At 40.6% G+C, this 19,205-nt stretch overlaps 1 long non-coding RNA gene across 1 annotated transcript; it reads left to right on the top strand.

The window, feature by feature from the left end:
• Positions 1 to 4,941: 4,941 nt before the first annotated feature.
• LOC310685740 lies at positions 4,942 to 11,567 on the top strand. Its single transcript, XR_014515458.1, has 4 exons — positions 4,942 to 5,293; positions 5,416 to 5,549; positions 7,654 to 7,818; positions 11,235 to 11,567. It is a non-coding gene; the product is annotated as an uncharacterized lncRNA (long non-coding RNA).
• The last annotated feature ends 7,638 nt before the right edge of the window (positions 11,568 to 19,205 follow it).

Genomic DNA, 19,205 nt, shown 5'->3' with positions numbered 1-19,205 from the left:
TGCTAGCAACTGAAAGAAAAAAGAAAACAGACATATTTGGGAGAAAATTAATGCTAATTTGAAATGTTAATAATCCTGTGCAGAGAGACAAAAATAAGGAAAGATGATAGCTTTAACTTGGCTGACACCTATGTGAGTGCAGACTGGCAAAGGGGTGAATCAGTTTTCCAACAATATTAGAGCATCCTTCATACTGTACATTTACCCTCATTTTGTTCTAATAATAATAATAATAATAATAATAATAATAATAATGCAATTGGTTATGAAGAGGAAATAGCCAACTGTCCCCCCCCCACCCTTGTCGTCCTAAATTTAATGAGCAAACAGCATTTCTCTTTATGCAAATTATAAAATGGATAAATAATTCATCCTCTAAAATTACCAAATTTTCATAGTCTTAGAGCTCAGCTACAGAAAGGAAGAATTTAATATTTATGAAAAGCTGGTAGCTTGCTAAGAGAGCATTTCGACAATTACCATTATCACAAATAAAGCTCATTGTTTAATAATATATAATAAAAATAAGAATGAAAAAAGAGACAAACTGCGTAAGTCTAAAGGAAGGCGGAGAGCATAGTTTTGAGCACAGCCATAATGTGGAAGCTGTGGTTTTATATTTATTCATACTTATCTGTAAGGATATGAAGGAAATGGAAACAAAATCCAACAAAGCCTGCAATCTTTAGAACAAGTACTTGGAAAGAAAGCTTAACCGAAGCCAATATGGTCAAGATAATGATGTAAAACTGCAATCTGACTTGGATTTTCTTGGACATTAACATTGCTGGGGAATGGCAGTGAGCAGGATGAGACTGCAAGTTGGTGGGAGACACTGGATTGATCTACCAGAGGGACTCAGGAAGACAAGCAGGCAGACAGAAAGTCTGGGAATAGGTAATAAAGACAGGAGTGCAGGGATTTGTAAAGGATCAGAAGAGCGTTAACAGAAGACTATGGAATTTGGTTATTGTTCAGACACAGATCCAGCCTGATCTATATGCATCTATCACTATCCATGAACACAAGCGGATCCTGCATTTGAATAATAATAGTAATGATAATGATTATGATAATGATAATATGCTTCAGGCTTCTCTCCACACTTTTGGGCAGCTCACCAAGTCTCACTTCCCATGGTAATATAATTAAATTACCTCCAAGTAAGTGTGCAGCTAAGGGACGCGGGTGGCACTGTGCTCTAAACTACAGAGTCTAGGACTTACCGATCAGAAGGTCGGTTGTTCGCATCCCTGCGACGGGGTGAGCTCCCATTGCTCGGTCCCTGCTCCTGCCAACCTAGCAGTTCGAAAGCACGTCAAAGTGCAAGTAGATAAATAGGTACCGCTCCGGCGGGAAGGTAAATGGCGTTTCCATGCACTGCTCTGGTTCGCCAGAAGCGGCTTAGGCATGCTGGCCACATGACCTGGAAAAACTGTCTGCGGACAAACACTGGCTCCCTCAGCCAGTAAAGCGAGATGAGCGCAGTAACCCCAGAGTCGTCCACGACTAGACCTAACAGTCAGGGATCCCTTTACCTTTACCTTAAGTGTGCTTAAGGTCTTTGAATTAGGATGACTGGATTTCACCCAGGTCTCCATCCACACTGCTAGAATATTAGAGAGTGAAGTGACCTACTTAGTGATTTGAGCTGCTGGTCATACAGTATTTCAGCACAGATTAAGTATGCTTACCCTTGTTGATTTTAATGGGCTTAAGTGTTATTAACATTTGTGTTAAGAGTATGGCCTTTCTTTGTGCTGTACATGATGACTTCTCATTCAGCCACATCAAACAGAAACTGCAAAACCCATTATTATTTCTGAGCAGCAGTTGTCTTCCCCAATACATTTATGGTAACACCATAGGTAGCAAGGCTATAGTGACATCATCAGGAACACGGCTACAGCGACATGCTGTCGGATCCCAGTTGTCTCCCTTAGGAAGCAATGAATTTGACAGGAAGCAGTTTTTGCAAAATCACCCACATTAAAAAGCCTTATTTGAAAAAACACTAAGGCTAGTAACCTACTTGAGACATTTTAACAGCATTTATTTACTATAGGGATTTTTAAATTGACATGCTTTATAACCATAATTATACACTGCTAATATGATGTTTGCAAATAATTTGTGTCAGATTAGCAGAAATATTTAACAGGGTTACAAAAGGTATGTGGAGAAAACTGCTTAAAAAAATAAAATACCGGTAAACATTTTTGTTCTGTGTCACTCCATTCCTGTGCAAATTTGACTAACAGTGAGCAGCAATTTTATATGAATGAATGATTTAATGCTGATTTTAATCAGCTCTCAATAAAACAATGGCAATTTATGTGGCTATATTTCATGTGAGGAATGTATGTGAGAAGATTCCTCTTGCATCTTAGTAGTACAATTAATATTAGCGAAGTGTAATCTTTTAAATATTAGATAATGAATTAAAGGTAAAGGGACTCCTGACGTTTGGTCCAGTCGCGGATGACTCTGGGGTTGCTCATCTTGCTTTATTGGCCGAGGGAACTGGCTAATGGCTTCCGGGTCATGTGGCCAGCATGACTAAACTGCCATTTACCTTCCTGCTGGAGCGGTACCTATTTATCTACTTGCACTTTGACGTACTTTCGAACTGCTAGGTTGGCAGGAGCAGGGACCGAGCAACGGGAGCTCACCCCATCGTGGGGATTTGAACCACTGACCTTCTGATCACCACCCCTAGGCTCTGTGGTTTAGACCACAGCGCCACCAGCGTCCCTCAGATAATGGATTAAGGAGGGCAATGATCTCTCTCTCTCTCTCTCTCTCTGGGGTGCTGTTGTATTGCTTGGATCCTAACTATACTTTTGTGAAAGGAGCAGGGTTTCACCACCTCCCCATTGCTTCTGCAGCCCGTGAACGTCTGCCCCCATGGATTGGAGAACCATTGGGAATGGTGTAGTCTATGTCACAGGATGGCGGGCTGTAGATTGAGAGGCAAGTTCATAGAAATCACCCCATGTCATAGAAGAGCAATTGAAGACTAAACGTATGTTTTCTGTTACTGAGTTAAGATCCTTCCCTCCTTTCCAAAGTCTGAATACCACCAGTGGTAAAAAATCTATTTCTAGTGGTTGTCAATTTTACCTCAAATTGAAGGTGACTCCTGACGTAAATTCTTTCCAGTGGAGCCCAGCTCATAAGATGGCTTGATGTATGATAGAAGCGAACCCTATGAGACTCAAGCCATTTGGGGTTTAATGCTTTGAACTTTGTATTTTTTAAAAAATTAAGCTTAAAAAGGATCAGTTTTATATGACCTTTATAAACCTAACAAAATATGTGCTACTGCTTTATGAATCAGCTGATTTCAAGCCTGCCTTCAGCACCAGCCCTGGTACAGCATGAAAATCAGTAAAAGAGGCTTCTGGCTACATATACATATGAGTGCTGAGTCCAGGAGTACCAAGTTGCAGGATTGAATGTTAACCCCAGAACTGCCCCTAACACCATAATAACCTTTTTCTTGGCTAAATTGAGCTTCCATTCCATCATTGCACTAGTGTGAATTTTGCAATGCACTTCTCTGACCAACCAATATTTGCAACAATGCATATATTAGGGGAAAGGGTGTATAAAATTATATATTTGTGAAAATAACATACAGAAATGCATTGCATTAGGAGAAATTGCTTGGGAAAAAATGTGTAAATTAGTCAGAACTGCACCCAAAGATGTGTTTACTAGAAAAATTCACACTAAAATGTTGAAGAATTTTCACGAGTCTTTTCCCCTTTAAAACTATTCACAAACTACCGTGGAAACATGGATAACTGAATTTAAGATGGGGAAAATGAGAAACGGGAAGAACTGGAATGGACAGATCTTTCAAATCCTATCCTGTAGTTATTTGTCAATGACAAAGGAGTCATCAGAGGCTCCCTGACCAATCAATTATCTCCATCTTGTTCAGTACAAAAGACCACATCCTAGGCATAATCTGCCAGATGGGCTGGCCCAGCAATAGGTTCATATAGATCCATATCTGCCATGAATTATCTGATTATTTCACTGTTAAAAAGCCTGAAATCCCAGGAACTGTAAATCTGAGGGTTATTAAGATCAAATCTGAAATCACCTTTTTCAGCTCAGGTAAAATACTTAATGTGGGGAGGTCAGCACACCACCTAATAGCTCTGTTCTGCTGTAATCTTCAACACAAGGTATACATACGCAAAATATGCTGTATCAGACTGGTTTCTTTATGGACTACCACTACCTCGTCCACTGACATTTGGTCATTCCTGAGCAGAATATTTGGCTAAAAGTCATTGAGACCAAACAGAACTCTCCTTTCTCTCTACCTCATCCAGCCAAGTTCCTATAAAGCAGACCAGGTCCAGCTTTCATTCATGGTGAATGGATAATAGATATTTCAGTTCAGGCCAACCTGAGAGTAAAAATGAGTAATTGCAGGCCCTGTGGAAGACAAAAGAGCTATTGAGCCACATCCAGAGCTTCATTATTTGGGTGAAAATTAAAACATGTAAATTTAGGGATAAGGCTAATTTCTTCCACAATTCTTCTGGAGCTTTCCAAGTCTGGTAGAGTTTACAAAGAGGACCAAACCTCAACACACCTCTTAGGACTCACACAGCATTTTGTAATTCTGCAAGTTAAAGGCCATGATGTTCTGTTCTCTGTGGGTTCTACCCAACTCTAGAGCTTTCTGAGTACTGTACAGTGTATCTGCTGTCCCATAGCAGCTGGGCTGACAAAATTTACATAAAAGTGAGGAGGATCGAAAGGGAGCAAATTCACAGATCTATGGTTAAACTAGGTCATGGTTAGTGGAGAAATGAGGTCTTTCTCAACAGTTTGAGATTAAACTGGAGAGAATGCCACCAACTTTGCTGCAACTGTTTGGCTGTGACAACTTGGGCGTATAAATAGATAAAAGTGTGAATTTAGTCTGTGTTTTTTATGCTGGTCTGTGACCGTAATAAGCTAAATACATTCATCCAGTCTGTGATTTTTAAATGAATGCTCCCCTTTCCCAGAAAGCATGTTTTGTAACAAAGCAGTTGTCAGGATTCAAGGTCTCTGGCATTTATTTTTTAAATGAACTTAAAGAAATGTATTCTAGACTCAAGCCTCACCAAATGTTCATGGGATAATTTTATTCTGCCACAGATGCTTGCCATCCAGTTGAGGCTTCTGAGTCTGACACATTCAGTGGCTACAATGCAACTGCAGAAATGGAAGAGTTTAAAGGCTGAAGCAAGCATACATAAGACACCACTGCAAAAAGATCATGGTAAAAACATGAGCCTCTGTGGACATATTCCTTTAATACTCCTTTATTGATTCAATTCATACCCTTCCCTCCTTCTGAAGGAGCCCACGGCAGCAATATGCTATCTTCCTGTTAACTTCCAGGTGTGCAGGATCAGAACCATACTGCCTGTGATCATACATTCTTTCCATTGCCTCCAGCTTTTCACTTTCTCCTCTGGCTCACCATTATAGGAGGCTAAAATGATTGACTTTCCTCCAGAACGCACAGACTTTGAGTGAGTGTGCAGAGATGATAAAAAGAAAAATAACCATTTGGACTTATAGAAAAGTTGATAATAAGGGCTGAACTCGATGGGGCTGAATACCTACATCAAGTTCTCCTTCTCCCTTCCCATTGCATCTACGGTCAATTATCCCACATCTTGATGTTGCCATCTTGCATGTTTCATTCCATGCTCCACATAATTAGCTAGTGTAGAAATACATGATGTGTTGATGTCAAGACATAGAGTAAGTGATCTTGTGATTAATGGAGGAGGCAATAAGACTAATTCAGCATTGGAATGCTGGTTTTGGCAGTCACCTGTGTCAAGTGTAATGTGTAGCTCAGCCCAAATAGTTAACTAATGCAGAGAAGAAAAATCCAACAAACCTGAAGGTTAGGACAGATTTATAGAGTGTCTGAGAAGCACTCTTATCACATTAAATCACCTCACTCTTCCTCTTCCTCTTCCTCTCCACCCACCATTCAGCTATGAAAAGACCACTAGCAGAAGCTGGCTGTGAAAATGATGATTTGTTTGAGCCAATCATGAGCATGATTTCTCCCCTCAGTCAAAGCAATTCCACTCTTGAGGTTACAGTCTCAGTTAGCCTTTAGCCAGTTCCTAACCAAATGTGAACATGCGTGGGCAGCAGCATTTTAAAAAATAAGGATCCCCTCACAAACCCATTCCCATCAAATGGGAACCAGAAGTATAGCTAGAGCTTCATTGGGGCTGTGTTCCCTTTTGCAGTACCAGCATCCAGGTCTGGCTATTATGTAAGATGCAAAGCAAGATAGACATTGAAGTGTGAAAAACCCACTGTGAATTTGTATATCTGTCTTCACTCTGATTGGAATAGAACCTTATAACTTCTTCAGAGTTCATTTAGGTCTGCTGGGTGGACCTTGTGATTATTCTTTTACATCTCTTGGAAACAGGACTACAAGTTCTAATCACCAGTAACTGATGAATAGTGGTAATGGCTAAATTTCGATCCTAAATCGTGTACTAGGGTGTAAGTATAATTGAACACAGTGGGAGTTACTTCTGAGCAAACATACATAAGATTACATTGCAAAAAGATCATGGTAAAAACATGAGCCTGAGAACACATCCCTTTAATATTTATGGAGCTGTATGATGTACTTTTGCTTTTAGAGAGGAATACAGAACCTAAAGAACAATGCCTTGTTTCACGAAAGTTTGCTCTGACTAAATCCAATGGAATACAAAGGCAAATATCTTCAACAATGTTTACACCCACATTAAGATGGATTTTGTTACATGATCTTGATTATGTATCTAATTGCCAGATGCCCACACCCTGCAATTGCTATCTAACAGTCCTTGCCAAAAACACACACACATACCCTCAAAGGACGTAGCAACGGATGAAGTTCCTTGCATTAGCGACTGGCATACCTACTCTGAGTAAAGGCACTGCATCACTTATTAGCAGGGTAGCAAAAAAGACCCAAACAAGGCAAAACCTTCTCTGTAATTAGTGAGATATATTTAATGACTCATAAAGAAATTATTTTCATTTGCTGCTCATTGTGAATACTGGTGCATTCTTTTAGATCATTCTACAAATTGCTGCTCAAAAGCATCAAATGGCTATAATGTCAGAGCCAAGTTGAACTCTCTGTTCAGTCGTTGCTCTGCCTTATAGTTTGTTTGTTTGTTTGTTTAAAGCATTTTGGCCCCACTGAAGAAGCCCCCATGGTGGCTTGTTTTCATACCTACTTTATTATATTTATGAGATCAATAAGCAAGGCAGTTCCTGCCTGTAGGCTTACTTTCTAAAAGACATAGCACAAAAGGAAAAGGGGAATGAGAGGGTAGAGGGGAACAAGCAAACTTAGGCACCAATTCTTAAATTTACATAGTTCTTAAAATGGCCAGCTGGAATGGAAAATAGTTCAAGGAGAGAAGGAGCCAGCTGGAGCTGGACTCCCAGCAAAGCCATTGGAGTGGTCCTATGTAACAAAAGGTACATTCACACCATTCTTGGAAGACAGAAAAGGCTGAGAGAGATTTCATTTTTAAATCAGTTGCCACCACCATCATGGTGCAGTCTGAACATTTAGCCTGATGGAATGCTTGCTCCCAGATGACAGTTGAAGGAGGAGGAGAATGATGGAATTGGAGAGCCCATGGAGAAGCCCAGCAGTCCCATCTCTCCGTCTGCCGCAGACATGATCTTACAGCACTTGACATACAACAGAGAGTTTGGATCAGAACTTTAAAACACTCAACTAGTACAGAGTCCCAACAGGTACATAAGAGGTTTCCTCTTGTCTCTAGGTTCCATTCAGGTCTGCTTTAGAATAGAGAGCCAGTGTGGTGTAGTGGTTAAGAGCGGTAGACTCGTAATCTGGTGAACCAGCTTCGCGTCTCTGCTCCTCCACATGCAGCTGCTGGGTCACCTTGGGCTGGTCACACTTCTCTCAGTCCCGCTCACCTCACAGAGTGTTTGTTGTGGGGGAGGAAGGGAAAGGAGAATGTTAGCCGCTTTGAGACTCCTTCGGGTAGTGATAAAACGGGATATCAAATCCAAACTCTTCTTCTTCTAGGAAATAGAACAAAAAATGATAAAAGAACCACAAGGGCTTTCTTCTTTAAAATTTAACTATCTAAAACATTTCCCATCCACCTCTCACACAGAGAATACTAAGTATGGACAAAAAATGTTGCAGATTTTAGATCAATTAAGGACAATAAATAATAATTTCATGCTTCTTTTTAAAAAAACAAAAAATAAAATTAAAGCATAAATTTTTTGATGGTTTTCCCAAAAAATATTGGATTTTTACCCCTATCTGGCACAGCTGTGTTTACACTCAGCTGTGTTGGATCTAGTGAGGTGTGGCAGTCAGGGCAATTGGCATCTACCTCCCAACTCTTGGATCAGCCTCCATATCTGGCAGCCCTGTTTAGGGAAGTTGTTAATACTTAATGCTGTATTGTTTTTAACACTTGATTGGGAGCCACCCAGAGTGGCTGGGGAAACTCAGCCAGATGGGCGGGGTATAAATAATAAATTATTATTATTATTATGTGTACATTCAGGTTGCAGTGATGGCCAGAGTGATTTTTCACCACCTCTTTTTAAGACAGTAAAAGAAGAAGCTGTGTTTTTCCAATGGACTGCAATTCCCATTATCCCTAGCCACCATAATCAAAGGCCATATATAATGGGAGCTGGAGTCTAACAACGTGTGAAGTACTACAGGTTCCCCATTCTTGCTTTAGTGAGAAAGATGTGGATAATTGTAAATGTGAAAAATAATAAAGTGCTGGCATTTGTTGAAATGTATATTAATTTGCATTTATTGTGTTTTGCATTTCTATGAAGCTCCTCTGCTCAGCAAAGCAGAAGACAAGTCTTTGTGTTGTGTTTATGTAGGTGTGGGGTGATCGATTATACGTCCAGCTGGACTGTGGGTTTGGGAAGGTGACACATTCTAAATTACCAGACACCATTTCTAAATTTCAAGAGACAAAAATGTGATAAAACAAGAGGAATAAAGAAATTGGCTTTTTGGAGGATTCTCTCTTCCTCCAGCCCTTCTTAGGCTGTCGGTAAACACAGCCTGGCAAATGACAAATGGTTGTAGTCAGAATGTCCTTTATGGGCACATTAGTATTCTAAACATGCTTAGATCCTGCATAAAAACCAAATTTACTTCTGTCAGTTGTATTTGAGACATTCTACCTCAAGTGAATGGATGTGTGTAACCCTCTCTTTGCCATAGCAAATAAATGACTCCATAGAAAGAGGATACAATTCACATTTCCACACTTGATAAAAGCATAGGTTGTCGAGTTGGGAAAATATGAATAGTGCTGCAAAAAACGCTTTGGTACTTCTGCCATATTTTTTAAACAAATTCAGGACCTTGGATAATTCAGAGAAGATATATTTGCACAGCAAGCTATTCAGATATTGGAAAGCAATGAAACAGACAGCTAGCAGAGGCATAGGTAAACCAGTGTGCCCATATAACATGAAAATTGCCCCAATAAAATATTTCTAATTGAGAACATAGAATGCTGCCTTATATACCAGGTCAGATCACTGGTCCATACAGCTGAGACTATTGACTACTCTAAGCTCTGCTGGATCAGACCAAAGGCTTATCTAGTCCAGCACCCCATTTTCCACAGTAGCCAATCAACTGCATATTGAAAGCCTGCAAGCAAGACATGTGACCCACATTATTTCAACATTATACAGTACTACTGTTCCCCCACAACTGATATTCAGAGGTATGCTGTCTCTGAACCCGGAGATATAATGACATACCGTAGTTTAACTATGCGGTGTTCCAAAAAGTACTTAATCTTCCTTAAGCACCCACCATTCAACCTCATTGGATAACCCTGAGTTCTAATATTATAACAGAACACCTCGTTTCTCTCTCGCACACACTTTCTCTCTCCCTGTCCACTTTCTCCACACCATCCATGAATAATTTTGTAGATTTCTATATGTGCCCCAATTTACCTTTCACCTCCTAAACTAAAAAAAAGTACCAAATATAACTTTCATTTAGAGAGGAGCTGCTCTTGCCTCCTGATGGTGGATCTTCAGGAGCTTTCTCATCACCTGGTAAATGATCTTTAAATGGAGAAGTCAAGGACGGACCCAGGGATATTCTTCTCTATGATGCAGCTACAGTCCTAGGCCTGCAGAAAGTATCTTTTTAGAAGATCAGAAATGGAACAGAAAATGGAGCAGAGGTGGTATTCTATTTTTATTCAAATCAATATTGTTTATTTGTACAAAGAAAATTGATAAATTATTATGATTATTTATTAAATTTATAAACCACCCATCATCTGAGGATCACAGGGTGCTTTACAGTGTAATGGGGAGATATCAACCAAACTATTTATACACCTCAGTCCTGTTAAGCCATTAATTCCTTTTAAAAATCTCTCTCCCTCTCTCCCATTCTCTCTCTCTCTCATTTTATTAATCCTTTAAACTTTTAGTGCAAAGCAATCACATTGATTTCCCTTAGGATGTTCCTGGGCTTCTGCCACATTGGGAGATGGGCACACTGTGAGGGAGATGGGTGCTGTTATCATGCAGGCAACAGTTTGATACATGCCTCTCCTATCTATCTGTTGGAAGCTGGAATCATCGAACCAGGCTTGAAATGTGCTTCCTAATTTTGCATGAAACTGTTAATCCAATTTTAACATTATTTTAATAGTGTGGATGGAAGGATTGATCTTGGTCCCAGCTCCCTCCAGTCCTCCATCTTAGCCCATTGCTTTTCAGGAGCTGGCAGGGACTGGCAGGATGCTGATGAGTGTGCACCAGAGGAAGTGGGGCTGGAGTTTGACTTGGGAGAGGGGGTAAGTGATTTGTGGGGAACTGTATCAGCCAGCAGGCAAGAGGCAGAGGCAGAGGAGTCTTCAGAGCTGGAGGATGGAGCACAGGATGGGTCAGAAGAAGGGGAGGAAGAGGCAAGTTAGGCAAATGAAGTTGCTACTGAGAAATCAACACCACGACTGGTGTGTTACTCCCTTCGAAGTGCCACTCGGGTGATTAATCCTCCTCCTGAGCCACCGGTGTGACAGATATCCGTAAGCATCTGCACGCAGTATCAGCAGATATCAGCAGACAGCGAAAGTGAGGCTTGAGGGATGGATATGAAGCCCTACGTTTATTATTTGCAGGACAAAGGAAAACATGGCTCCTCTAACTTTCTTCATCAGCAAGAGAAGAGAAAAAACAAAAGCAATACAGAATGGGACAGCGTATCTGAACTTCCGTTCCCATGACATCCAGCACTATGGAATATAAACACAGACACGTGACAACAATCACACATCTGCACCATGGGGGAAAGGATTCCAACAGTTGCCAGGTGCTTCCCCATCCTTCCCTGAACCACTGCCTCCCAGAACCAAGAGGGGGTTGAAAAGGGATGAGCAGAGGATGTTGCCATGCAGGCACAGTCTCTGGCTGCCTACATACAACCCATCAGCGAAAGGTATATAAACTATTGGAGGGGGAGGAGTCCTCTGTGACTGCAACTATTCCATAGAGTGTAGACATGGGAATAGCTGCTTAGATGTTAGATTGGTGTGAGTAGGTATCCAGAGCTGTAGAAGCAACTGTAAGTGTTGTTGTTTTTACAATAAAGAGTTAACTATCTTCCTTGTGCATTTCTTTGGATGGAAAGCACCCTTGACAGGAACTAACTATAGCATTTCAGTCAATATGAAGTGAGACAAACTTTCTCAGAACATATTTTTCTATAAAGAAAGTTGGTAAATATCCCTTACCCAAATATTTAGTAAAAAGTCTCTCCTCCACCACCAAACCTTAATTTTGGCAGATAGAGAAAAATAAGATTCTCTCTATTAGCCCTCTGTACTCCATACCTAATCTTATGAACTTCTATCATGCCCCCCCCCCCCCCAGCTGCCTTAATATTAAAACATCCGAAATATTTTAACCTTTTCTGATATGGAAAGATCTGCAGCACAGCAGTCATTTGGGTTTGCGCTCTTCTGCAACTATTTTCAACCAGTAATCACGTCACTGGCACAGTTATCTGTTACCTTAAGTGTGACTAAAACTGGCAGCATTGTGAATGTGCTGTGAGACCTTTTTAAATATTTCATCTTTCTGCAACCTAAAAAAAGAACCATTCCTAAAACACATATTAAAATAATTCCCATTGTGTGATCTAACTGAAAATCCCCAAGGCTGTTCTCTTATGCACAATGACTTGGGTGCAAGCCCCAGTGAAGTCAGGGCACACATTCCTATGCAAGGACTGCAAGTCTTTAGAAATAATTGTCTTTAATTTGTAGAAAGAATTTAACAGTGAGACCCCACAATCCAGCACAGATTTTGGAGCTTTTAAGCCATTTGAGATCAATGGGCTTATGTATGCTTGTGCTGGGTTATGACCTAAATATTTGAAGGATATATTTAAGTAGTATTAAGATATTTCTATACGGTGAATTAAAAATAAGATTCCCCCCCCCCCCCCGCCCCTGTATAGCCTATTCCTTGCTAAGGGATTTGGAACAGCATCTGGCAATAAAGTAATAAGACCTTGGAGGGAAAATGAAACAATATAGCACTTACATTAACATATCAAAAATACCAATTGTATGTATGTCACTTTTGAACTGAAGGTTAAGGACAACTGAAAGAAAACCGCCTGGAAAAAATAATTAGCTGATGATTCCACTAGGGCGCTGGGAGTTTAGTTTGGCAGCCATTATCCACTGCAAAGAGGCAATCTATATTCTTTCTTTCTTTCTTTCTTTCTTTCTTTCTTTCTTTCCTTCTTTCCTTCTTTCTTTCTTTCTTTGACACTGTTTCATTGTAATTAAAACTGAAGTGGTTTCAAAATTAGACATAGAAGATAAAAGTTGCAGTAAAACAATCAGTGTAGCTGTAATCATTCTTTAAGACTGCTGTTCTGTGGCCCCTGGCAGGACAACTTAGCAGCTATCTTCTTCTTCTTTGGTGATCACTTGTAGCCGAGTAAGATTGTATTCCATAAACATGGTTTTAACAATGAGTCCGTAAGTGACTGTGGAGGCCAATTCTGGATCCACACGTCCTTCCACAGTGGGGACATTGGTTTCTGGGCAGGAGTTGATCACGGTGTGGATTTGCCAAGCGTGCCTTCCTCTTAGCACGTTTCTTCCTTGCGTCCTGAGTTCGAGTGTCTTCAAAGCCCATGACACCTTTGGTAAAGGCTGTTCTCCAACTGGAGCACCCGCAGGCCAGTGTTTCCCAGTTGTCAGTGTTTATACTACATTTTTAAAGATTTGCCTTGAAACAGTCTTTAAACTTCTTTTGTTGACCATCAGCATTACACGTTCCATTTTTAAGTTCAGAATAGAGTAGTTGCTTTGGAAAACAATCAACAGACATCTGCACAACATGACCAGTCCAACGAAGTTGATGTTGAAGAATCATTGTTTCAACACTGGTGATCTTTGCTTCTGGCAGTACACTGGCAATAGATCAGAGTTCCCTCTTCAACATCAGAATGGGAGATCTGATGTCAGGACAATCCTTCCCTACTGCTGCTGAATGCTTAGTCCCCCTGTCTCAACGGATTTCAGTGCTCCAATATCAGGGAGGCTGAGAGTGGGAAACAGGAGAGGAGGAGAGTTGTTTAGGGGAAAGCATTGGAACCTTATCTTGTTCTGCTGGGGTCTGAGTCTCCTGTTAGTTGTTCAAATAATAAATGGAGCCCCCATCAAATATGATGGCCCTCCAGGGATTGAATAGCTCTTCAGTATAAATCTGATTCAAGATATATAATGGAGATTGTGTTTGGACTGTAGAAACTGAATCCATTACTAGTATCCTAGAAGCTGAGATCTACAAATACCCATACAATGCACATTACTGAAGTAGACATGTATTCTCAGGTGTGTTGTGCTAATGTACAGTTAACATGAATTCTGGTAGTTTGATATTTCTTCTCCAGATGTCACATATTAAATACTCCTCTGTGCAGTTCTTGGCTACCACTTGTGGAGTGAATAACATCCTCTCATATCTTTTGGAAATAAACTTAGCAGATATCTGCAACTTTTAAGTAACTAACAACACTTACTATTTCTTGCTTCTTTTTCATACTTAAAGAATTAAACTTTTTGATTGAATTTTAAGCAATCTGAACAAGAGAAGAAAATAGCTGTCAGTAACCTAGAATATTTACTGCAATTGCTGTTTATTGTCTGTTGTAAGCTACGAAGGATGCTTAAATTAGCATGAACATTGCTGAACTGTTGTTAACCAGAATATACCAGAGAATACAGGGAAATTGCCAGGCTGATCTAGAAATGAGGCAAAAGGGGAAAGAGACGTGCTTGTGCTTATATCTTGCATTTTAATAAAACAGAAAAAGAATTTAGGCTGGCAGAGACAACAACAAAAATCTGGTCGATAATCCTTTGAAAACATTTACAGATCAGACATCTTTCAGAAGACTATTAACATTTTGATTACTGAAACTGAATGTTTAAAAATAGTTTTGGAATCACTTTCCAGCATGGCAGTTTACAATAGCTTGAATAGCCACAACGAATAGCCTGAATAGTTGATAGTTTCACGGGGCATCATTCATTCTCACATACAGTAATACTCAGCTCGTTCCCATCTATTGTCTCAGAAGGCCTTGCAAATAAAAGGTGCAACAAGAAAGATAATTACTACCATGGCTCTAGCTTCTGTTCTGAAACACCAACTTCTGATCCTTTTAAAATATTATTTTAGCATTGTTGAAGGAAGAGATGGGACTGGCCTTTGATCCTTCCAGTCCTTGTTTCCTGGCCCTCTGCTTTGTTCACCCACAAATATGAACTCACAATTCACTTTCATTAAGTGTTAAATGAGCTGAAATTTCTCAGAAGAGACACATCTAAGAAATCTGCTGAGAGTTTTCATTCTTTTGCACACACGTATACACACATCTCAAAATGTTGGACAATTTTTCTACCTTCCAGATAAAATATTCAGTAAAATAGCCCATCTCAGTTTTGTTGCCTACAAATTGGCTAGACAATTTCAGAAGTCCATGTTTGTTCATCTCTCTTCTTTTGAAAATGCTGCTCTGCCCCATGTTCCTTTTATCTCTGTGATGAGGCTGATGGGGGCAGAGGGCAGGGTTTCCTTCCTGCAGCAGCAGCTACTTCACGGAATACTGGAGAGATTTGACAATGAGCATCAGCTTTTTTCCACTGACAAGTAAAAGCTCACCTTTACTTTCAAGCTTTGTTACCAAAGATGGCAATGAATTATTCTTCTGATGCTTGTTCCCCTTTCAGTCTTCAATGTCAGTAGAAGCTAAGAGGGTCTTGGTTAGGTTGGACAGGAGCATGGTGTTGTAGCTCAGGGCAAAGCAATGATCTGAAGAACCCACAGCCTCCTGGGCCTCCTGACTGAATTGTTCTCCATGAGAGTGATGCTGAAGATCAAAAGAAGACAGCTGTGCCCTATTTTTCACTCTGGGTTAGTGACTAGACTGAGGAGGAATGGTGGGAGCCCCCCTTTTTTTCTGAACCTTCCCATGAGCAGGAAGACAGTATTGATTTAGAACAGTGGTTTGCAGAAGGTCATAGTCCAGAAGGGAAAAGCTAGGAAATACTGGGTGAGGAGCAACTAGAAGAGGAAACACCAGGAGAGAGACACCTGGCAGATTCAGTGTCCTTGGACAGCATTCCTGACCGCCCCACCCCTTTGCCTACGACTTGACAGGCTTGGAAAGTGATGGAACAGAAAATGTTCAGATGGAACAGAAAAGCTCAGATTACCCAACGTAGGAGTAGTGTAGATTAATGGGGACGGAAGGGGTGACCCTTTACTGGGAGCAAAACCATTTTTTAGAGTGATGTGCATTCCTTTGTCTCACTGTGATTATTAAAGAACTTATCTGGTAAGAATGCTCCTTTCGTTTGATCTGCTTAATTACTGCCACCAGGGGAGGGTTCCAGTTCCCCAAAGCCTGATAGTTAGCAGGCTATTGGTGGTTCATTTGCTTCCCATTTTCTTTCCCCACCACCCTTTTCGAATGAAGCTCAAAAAACACCAAGAGGATAGAAATGTCATTGTTTTATTTCAGAACTGCAGTCATACATTTCCAGATGGGGAACTAGATGTGGCGTTCTTCTACAGATGCTTGTGAAAATGGCACCAAAGTGTTGAACTTCTCCTTCTCCTCTGAACATTTAAACAGATCACTTCCACAGACCTACTAATGATTGATAATATGGTTCGGCAACTGGAAATCCCCTGCAATCACTAAATTCAGAAAGTGAGGAGAGTTGGTTTGAACCTTCACATACAGCTGTATGTACCAGGGAACCTTAGTTATGAGAGCCAAACATGCAGCCTCTGGGAAAATGGGGGAGCAGCCAGTGGCCATTTCTCAATATACACAGAAGTTCAGTAGGGCAAGGGGAGAGGATATCTGCACACAGTAAATGTGTGGATTGGCAGGTGATGAGCTGGGTAAGTCTAACAAAATGTAATAGAGGGAATGAGAGTAAGGCAGCAGTGAAACACAGAAGTTCCAGTTTGGCCCCGCAACCATGGGTGCCCAGGGCCCTGGGTGCCATGCCATGCAGCGTGCATGGCTCTGGCACTGAAATTTGTGGGTGTGCAGCCCCTTCATGGGGAATTTTGTAGGTGCTTGGGCCCCCTGGGAGTTGGCACCTATGGTGAAGAACCAGATTCAGTGCCACTCCAGTTTCCAAAACAATATGTGAACTGAATCATACTTTGAAATAGACTTTCTGGATTTTGAAAGTTCTCTGGCCAAATAAAATACACAAAAAATGCCCTTACTTAGGTAACCTGTGCATAAAATTGCACATATTGCTGGAAATTACATAGAAAAATGCATTAGATTGTGCAAAATTGCTTTGCAAAAAATATGTATATTTGGTAAAATTGCATACTACAATGTGCGTATTTAGAGAACTTCACATTCAAATGCTGATGAATTTTCACGATGAATTTAAAAACACACACTAATGTGGAAATGTGAATAACTGAACGTAAGATTGGAAAAATGAGAAAATGAGAGAAAATTAAACTTACCCTGCACTCTAGTGAATGAGGATAATAATGGGGAAATAACAGCTTGGAAATTGTTAGATGTTTTCAGATGGTTGCTACCAGTATCTGACATGCTTTTGCTGTGGGTTTTTTTTTCTTTCTGTATGCCTTCTTTCTCTGCCTCTTTCACATCTTTTGCTACTTCAATGGGGACAACAGCAAAAAATATACCTGAAAAGCAACCTACTCAGTGGTGATCTGTTATCACAGAGAGCAGCCGTGATCACGCTCAACCTTCATCTTTAGCTTTCTGTAAACAGAAAGAGAAATATTATACTGGTGAGGAAAGGTCCTTTTCTGTTTTGGTGATGTTGTGTATAAACTCTTTGAGCTCTCCTTCCATCCTTTTAAATAAGGCTGCAAAGCTTCAGGTTAGAGCGTATGCAGAAGAAAGATAGCTGTATGAGCCATCCTTTGGCAAGCAATTCACAGCAAGGCTCAATTTCCACACACAAAAACTTTTGGATGCTTTGCTCGTTTGAAGTCGTAGGTGATTTTTTCAAGAGACCAGGTCACAGATCTAGGGCACATTTTCCTTTTAAACAGAACCTAATTTTTCATGCACAACACAAAGGCATTGTTTTGATTGACATATAAGCAATTCTGGATTTATCAGCTGAAAGCCACACCTTTAAAAAATATGTCTTCTATGCTGCCATTTTAAGTTTGTAGTGTGCTGAGCCTTGAATGCTATTATGGGATTGGGGTTTAACTGAATGCTTCAGTTAAATTATAGCTGTAATTTTGGATTCAGCAGAAGAGGAGACTAGTACACTCATACCTTGAGTTGAAGTAGCTTCAAGTTAAGTATTTTTGGGTTGTGCTCCGCGGTGACCTGGAAGTAACGGAGTGTGTTGCTTCCATGTTTCACTGCTTGCACATGCGCAGACATTCAAAATGACATCACGCGCATGAGTGGAAGCGGCAAAACGTGACCCGCGCATGTGCAGATGTGCAGTCGCATGTTACATTTACTTCAGGATGCGAATGGGGCTCCGGAACGAATCCCGTTCGTATCCAGAGGTACCACTGTAACATGGTCAAAATGGCTTCTTTGTTAAGCAAGTAGCCCTAGCTAGGTGTGTGAAGTATCTCCTTTGTTATGCAACCTAGGGGCAAAATAAATGCAAAAGAAACTAAGTAGCTGGAGATATTTATGGACTGTGATGGCCAACATGGCAAAGGAGAGCATGTCTTTCTTACCCTCTCTGCAGGCTGGAGGTGCTGGCAGCAAGGTAGACAGGAAATGATGTCATCAGTAGACTAGAAGTTTCCAGAGACAGATGCAGAGAGAGAAAATGAGTTTTAGAGTCTGGAAGCTTCCAACATTTGGAGTGGAGCTTTGGGACTTTTGTATTCCTTTACTAGTTGTGTTGTTTATGTAGTTAAGGAACACAGCTTTTCATTTTATGATGCTTCTTCAGCAACCAGTTAGTGGGGTGAGTGTGCTGCTAGGAGGTCAGGCGCATAGTACAGCAACTTCCCACCAGTCAGTACTGGAATCTCAGTTAAATGAATTTCATGGAGATTTCCCATCTTATGAACACATTTAAATGCAAAGGGGGGGGGGGCAGTGGGAGATAGGAAACATGTTCAGCAGAGCACTGATTGATATTCTCTGAATACACCAGATTTGGCATCTTTCCAGGACCTACCTGGCCTCTGGAGAAGAACAGCAGAAAAGTGAAAGACCAGGAAGTGCAGATGCTAGGAATGGATGGATGGATGTCTCCTACTGATCAATGTCATTTTTGTATATATTTTGTATATATCTTGGCTGAGTCCTGGAAGACCAGCTTCCTGTCCTGTAGGCCTTTTTCCCCACCTGGCCTCGGAGGGCAGTGCCCTGACTGACTCCAGCTACAAAACACTGAGGCTGCTGAACTTGGACCAGGGTGTTGTTTGGGTTTTGTTGTTGTTGTTAGGGGGTGTGTTTTGTTGCTGTTGTTGATGCTGTGTTTTTTTAATCTTTATTTTATATCTTCTTGTGATTTATGTGGGAAATGTTTGGTTTGGTGATTTGTTAATGATTTATTTATTGGTTA

Source organism: Podarcis tiliguerta (genome assembly GCF_965153285.1).
Source record: "Podarcis tiliguerta genome assembly, chromosome: 9".
In the NCBI taxonomy this organism is placed as follows: domain Eukaryota; kingdom Metazoa; phylum Chordata; class Lepidosauria; order Squamata; family Lacertidae; genus Podarcis; species Podarcis tiliguerta.
The sequence above is the reverse complement of the archived record's forward strand: the minus strand, read 5'-3'. Positions and strand labels throughout refer to the sequence as shown.